The following is a 6,676-nucleotide window of genomic DNA, read 5'->3' on the forward strand; positions in this document are numbered from 1 at the left end:
ATCGAAGCATCGTTGTCGTCTCACCAACTATTGCTTCTACGACTATCGCTACCGCTTAGTGATAAAGTAAAGCAATTACATGGCGATTGCATTTCATACAATAAAGCGACAACCATATGGCTCCTGCCAGTTGCCGATAACTGTTACAAAACATGATCATCTCATACAACAATTTATATATCATCACGTCTTGACCATATCACATCACAGCAAGCCCTGCAAAAACAAGTTAGACATCCTCTACTTTGTTGTTGTAAGTTTTATGTGGCTACTACAGGCTTCCAGCAAGAACCGTTCTTACCTACGCATCAAAACCACAACGATTTTTCATCAAGTGTGCTGTTTTAACCTTCAACAAGGACCGGGCGTAGTCACACTCGATTCAACCAAAGTTGGAGAAACAGACACCCACTAGCCACCTGTGTGCGAAGCACGGCGGTAGAACCAGTCTCATCAACGCGGTCATGTAATGTCGGTCTAGGCCGCTTCATCCAACAATACCGCCGAATCAGAGTATGACATGCTGGTAAGCAGTATGACTATTATCGCCCACAACTCATTGTGTTCTACTCGTGCATATAACATCTACGCATAGACCTGGCTCGGATGCCACTGTTGGGGAATGTAGTATTTCAAAAAAATTCCTACAATCATGCAAGATCTATCTAGGAGAAGCATAGCAAGAGCGGCGAGAATGTGTCCACGTACCCTCGTAGACCGAAAGTGGAAGCGTTAAGTAACGCAGTTGATGTAGTCGAACGTATTCGTGATCCAACCGATCAAGTACCGAACGTACGGCACCTCCGCGATCTGCACACGTTCAGCTCGATGACGTCCCTCGAACTCTAGATCCAGCTGAGGTCGAGGGAGAGTTTCGTCAACATGACGGCGTCTTGACGGTGATGATGAAGTTACCGACGCAGGGCTTCGCCTAAGCACTACGACAATATGATCGAGGTGGAAATCTGTTGAGGGGGGCACCGCACACGGCTAAGATCAACTTGTGAGTCTATGGGGTGCCCCCCTCCCCCGTATATAAAGGAGTGGAGGAGGGGGAGGGCCGGCCTCCTAGGGCGCGCCCCAAGGGGGGATTCCTACTCCCACTAGGAGTAGCTTCCCCCCCCCCCTTTCCTAGTCCAACTAGGAGGGGGAAGGAAGGGGAAGAGGGAGAGAAGGAAAGGGGGGCCGGCCCCCCTCCCCAATTTGGATTGGGCTTGGGGGGGCACGCCCCACCACTTGGCCGCCTCCTCCTCTCTTCCACTATGGCCCATGAAGGCCCATTAACTCCCCGGGGGGTTCCGGTAACCCCCGGTACTCCGGTAAATACCCGATACACCTCGGAACTATTCCGGTGTCCGAATATAGTCATACAATATATCATTTTTCATGTCTCGACCATTTTGAGACTCCTCGTCATGTCCGTGATCTCATCCGGTACTCCGAACTACCTTCGGTATAGCAAAACACATAAACTCATAATACCGATCGTCATCGAACGTTAAGCGTGCAGACCCTACGGGTTCGAGAACTATGCAGACATGACCGAGACTCATCTCTGGTCAATAACCAATAGCGGAACCTGGATGCTCATATTGTCTCCTACATATTCTACGAAGATCTTTATCGGTCAAACCGCATAACAACATACGTTGTTCCCTTTGTCATCGGTATGTTACTTGCCCGAGATTCGATCGTCGGTATCATCATACCTAGTTCAATCTCGTTACCGGCAAGTCTCTTTACTTCTTCCGTAATGCATCATCTCGTAACTAACTCATTAGTCACATTGCTTGCAAGGCTTATAGTGATGTGCATTACCGAGAGGGCCCAGAGATACCTCTCCGACAATCGGAGTGACAAATCCGAATCTCGATCTATGCCAACTCAACAAACACCATCGGAGACACCTGTAGAGCTTCTTTATAATCACCCAGTTACATTGTGACGTTTGATAGCACACTAAGTGTTCCTCCGGTATTCGGGAGTTGCATAATCTCATAGTCATAGGAACATGTATAAGTTATGAAGAAAGCAATAGAAATAAACTAAACGATCAAAGTGCTAAGCCAACGGATGGGTCAAGTCAATCACATCATTCTCTAATGATGTGATCCCGTTCATCAAATGACAACTCATGTCTATGGCTAGGAAACTTAACCATCTTTGATTAACGAGCTAGTCAAGTAGAGGCATACTAGTGACACTTTGTTTGTCTATGTATTCACACATGTACTAAGTTTCCGGTTAATACAATTCTAGCATGAATAATAAACATTTATCGTGATATAAGGAAATATAAATAACAACTTTATTATTGCCTCTAGGGCATATTTCCTTCAGGGGCTGCACCTGCCGCCGATGAAAAACGTGAGCTTTGAAGTCAACATGACATGTAGGTGGACGGGGTTGGAGAGGCAGCGGGGTAGAGAGCCAACACAGATGGAAGGATGACGGCCGACACCGCTGATATGTCTCCAACGTATCTATAATTTTTGATTGTTCCATTCTATTATATTATCTGTTTTGGATGTTTAATGGGCTTTACTAAGCATTTTTATATTATTTTTGGGACTAACCTATTAATCGAAGGCCTAGTGCAAATTGTTGTTTTTTTGTCTATTTCAGTGTTTCGCAGAAAAGGAATATCAAACGGAATCCAAACGGAATGAAACCTTCAAGAGGGTTATTATTGGAACAAACGTGATCCAGGGGACTTGGAGTGGACGTCAAGAAAGAAGCAAGGAGGCCACGAGGCAGGGAGGCGCGCCCCCACCCTCATGGGCCCCTCGCAGCTCCACCAACCTACTTCTTCCTCGTATATATACTCATATACCCTGAAAACATCCAGGAGCACCACGAAACCCTATTTCCACCGCCGCAACCTTCTGTACCGTGAGATCCCATCTTGGGGCCTTTTCCGGCGCTCCGCCGGAGGGGGAATCGATCACGGAGGGCTTCTACATCAATACCATAGCCTCTCCGATGATGTGTGAGTAGTTTACCACAGACCTTCGGGTCCATAGTTATTAGCTAGATGGCTTCTTCTCTCTCTTTGGATCTCAATACAAAGTTCTCCTCGATCTTCTTGGAGATCTATTCGATGTAATTTTTTTTGCGGTGTGTTTGTCGAGATCCGATGAATTGTGGGTTTATGATCAAGATTATCTATGAACAATATTTGAATCTCCTCTGAATCCTTTTATGTATGATTTGTTATCTTTGCAAGTCTCTTCGAATTATCAGTTTGGTTTGGCCTACTAGATTGATCTTTCTTGCAATGGGAGAAGTGCTTAGCTTTGGGTTCAATCTTGCGGTGTCCTTTCCAAGTGACAGCAGGGGCAGCAAGGGACGTATTGTATTGTTGCCATCAAGGATAAAAAGATGGGGTTTATATCATATTGCTTGAGTTTATCCCTCTACATCATGTGATCTTGCCTAATGCGTTACTCTGTTCTTATGAACTTAATACTCTAGATGCATGTTGGATAGCGGTCGATGTGTGGAGTAATAGTAGTAGATGCAAAATCGTTTCGGTCTACTTGTCGCGGACGTGATGCCTATATACATGATCATGCCTAGATATTCTCATAATTATGCACTTTTCTATCAATTGCTCGACAGTAATTTGTTCACCCATCGTAATACTTATGCTATCTTGAGAGAAGCCACTATTGAAACCTATGGCCACCGGGTCTATTTTCCATCATATAAGTTTCAATCTATTTTACTTTCCAATCTTTACCTTTAATCTATATCATAAAAAAGTACCAAAAATATTTATCTTATTATCTCTATCAGATCTCAGTTTTGCAAGTGGCCGTGAAGAGATTGACAACCCCTTTATCGCGTTGGTTGCAAGGTTCTTATTTGTTGTGTAGGTACGAGGCGACTTGCGTGTAGTCTCCCACTGGATTGATACCTTGGTTCTAAAAAACTGAGGGAAATACTTACGCTACTTTGCTGCATCACCCTTCCTCTTCAAGGGAAAAACAACGCAGTGCTCAAGAGGTAGCAAGAAGGATTTCTGGCGCCGCTGCTGGGGAGGCTTACGCCAAGTCAAGACATACCAAGTACCCATCACAAACTCTTATCCCTCACATTACATTGTAACATCCCAAAATTTGCAATTTTGGAATGTTAATTATTTAAATAGGAGTAATTAAAAACTTGCTTGTGTTGCTTGTTGTTAGTTAATTTTGACTAGGATTTGAAACTTTTGGAGTTTAAATGAATATTAAATTGAGAGGGAATAAAAGGACTTTCCCAATTATTCATTTGGTTCTTATTTTGGGTTTGAGAATATTCAGCATATTTCCAATTCATTAATGAGAGAGGATGACATGACTTCCTCAATAATTAAATTGGAAAGTGACCAAACATTCTTCATGTTGGATTTTTAGAATTTAAAACAATTCGAACAAAAAAAATCATAAGAGGGAAGGTAATATGACTCCTTTAATATTAAAGAGTTGGAAATGTTTAAATTTTAGTTGAATCTTTCTCTGGAGTTCAAAAATATTTCGTGGAACATTTTATAGGTGTCAAAGTAAAGTTTACAAAAATATTATATGTTTTTTATAAGTATTTTGGACTGGAAAATGTTCACTAAGCTGTATGTAACTATATTTGTTTTTTTGGATGTCTTGGTATTTTTTTATAAAATGATTTGGATCATTTATGGAGCCAAAATCATTTCTGTATATTAAAAAAAAAAGAGAAATCTCTAAACCTATCCTACCCAGCTACCCCGTCGGCCCAGTTCCTCTCCGCCGCTTGCACAGCGCGCAGTCGCAGCAGCAGGCCCAACAGGCCGAAGCCAGCACAGCCCAGCCGCGTGGACGCACGCGCCAGCGCTGACGCCAGCATCGCCCCACCTGCCAGCCTCTCTCCTCTCCCCGTTCGACTGACTCGCGGGACCCGCAGCTCATCCCCTACCTCCACTCGGTCTCCTGCTCCCGCACGTCAACGCCGCCACGGCAGGATCGGACCACGCGTGATTCGCGCAAACCCTGACACCCCTCTCCAATCCGCGGACACCGGTAGAATCCCGTCGATCTCCTCGTCCGATTTCCCCAACCTCCGCTCCAGGTCTCCCTAGAAATCGACTGCACGAAGCTCAGGAAGCTCCGCCGTCTCGTTCAACTCCAGTGACTCTGACGGACGACTTCGGCCAGTCCAGTAAGCCCGGCCCCTCTCCGTGCACTCCATAGTCTGCGAGGAAACCTCATGCACCTCCCTCCCCTTTGATTTTGCCCATGATCGCACCAAATCGAACTCCTCAACAAATCCGAAGCTCGCTGTCGCCACCTCCACTTCAGTTGTTCATTGTCGTTGTTCCAGGACGCCAAAGTTGACTTCGTGGGCACACCTGTACTCGTTGTGCTCCGCCTCATCCACGGGCATCTTCCCCCAACTCCTTTCACCAATGGGTGCGGTGCCCCGTTCGATCAGAGCCGAGCGCCGCCATCTTGCCCGACTTCGGCGACAACTCCGGTGAGCATTCACCGCCCCTCGAAACCCTATCATTGATAGAACCTCCACTGTTGATCGTGACTTAGTCTAATGTTCATGTTTAATTCCAGCCTGAACCAGTATTGTGCAATAGCATGCTGCCACATGGCACCACCTCAGCCCACAGCAGCTGCAGCAGCAAAAACGCTGCCGTGGCACAGTTTTTGGGGTAGATTTTGATCCAATTTCCGTTTTGCTATGATTTTTGATCCGTATATCCAAATTCATCGACTCTTTTTCCTGTGTACTCATAGAGACCAGGAGAATATGTTGGAACCAAAATTTCACACGTTTGAACTGTTCAAATTTGAATTCAACCATCTGGAGGTCATATCTTTCAAACTATTTGTCCAAGTTAATTGATTCCTTTTGCCTATGAACACTTGTACCAAATACTTGCTGATCATATCCTGTACACTCAATATTCAAATATTTCTGATCTGTTTTAAATTCAAATTCAATTGAAACTTTATATCACTATAACTTGTGTTGTAGACGTTTTCAATTGATTCTATTCCAAATAAATTCTTATGTCATATGTGATCTGTTAAACACCATGTGTGTTTCTTCGTATACTTTCGACCATGTTCCATACTATCTCAAATATAATATTATATATCAACAATTATCATCCATTGACTCTTTTGAGTTCATTCCTTCACCTGTCACCTTATACTACCGTTAGACCCTATATTATACTTTAAACCTATATTATATATTAAGCATATATATATTGATGTTGCCCAACCTTGCCATATTTGTTTTGTTGTTATTTGGTTCTTATATATGGCATGGTTATTGATTTGGGTTCTTTGATTGCGATAGATTACTCGGAGCGTGACGAGTAGAAATTATCAGGAATTGTGAGTGCGACGACCTTCATCAAACTTACAGGCAAGTTACACCTTGATCATACTTCAACCTATTATTTTTCTATGCATGTAGTTATATATATCACATTACTATATTATGCATGTGTAGGTTTGCTACTAAGTTTCAGCTTAGTATGGCCTTATTGTAGACCGTGGTAGTGTATTCTTGCTATGCTATGTAGACGGGGATTGGTTCCTGTATTCATCGAAATTATGTGAGGATTATATATATAACTATGGGTAGTAATTAAGAATTTAATTCACCTCTGGGCGGAAGTGGTATTGCTTGGTGT

General features: G+C 43.6%; 1 long non-coding RNA gene across 1 annotated transcript; it reads left to right on the plus strand.

Moving 5' to 3' along the window:
• Positions 1-4,956: 4,956 nt before the first annotated feature.
• Positions 4,957-6,405, plus strand: LOC123171548 (uncharacterized). The gene is made up of 3 exons (XR_006485291.1): positions 4,957-5,178; positions 5,341-5,493; positions 6,337-6,405. It is a non-coding gene; the product is annotated as an uncharacterized lncRNA (long non-coding RNA).
• The last annotated feature ends 271 nt before the right edge of the window (positions 6,406-6,676 follow it).

The sequence above is a fragment of the Triticum aestivum genome, chromosome 7D, assembly GCF_018294505.1.
Source record: "Triticum aestivum cultivar Chinese Spring chromosome 7D, IWGSC CS RefSeq v2.1, whole genome shotgun sequence".
NCBI classification, from domain to species: domain Eukaryota; kingdom Viridiplantae; phylum Streptophyta; class Magnoliopsida; order Poales; family Poaceae; genus Triticum; species Triticum aestivum.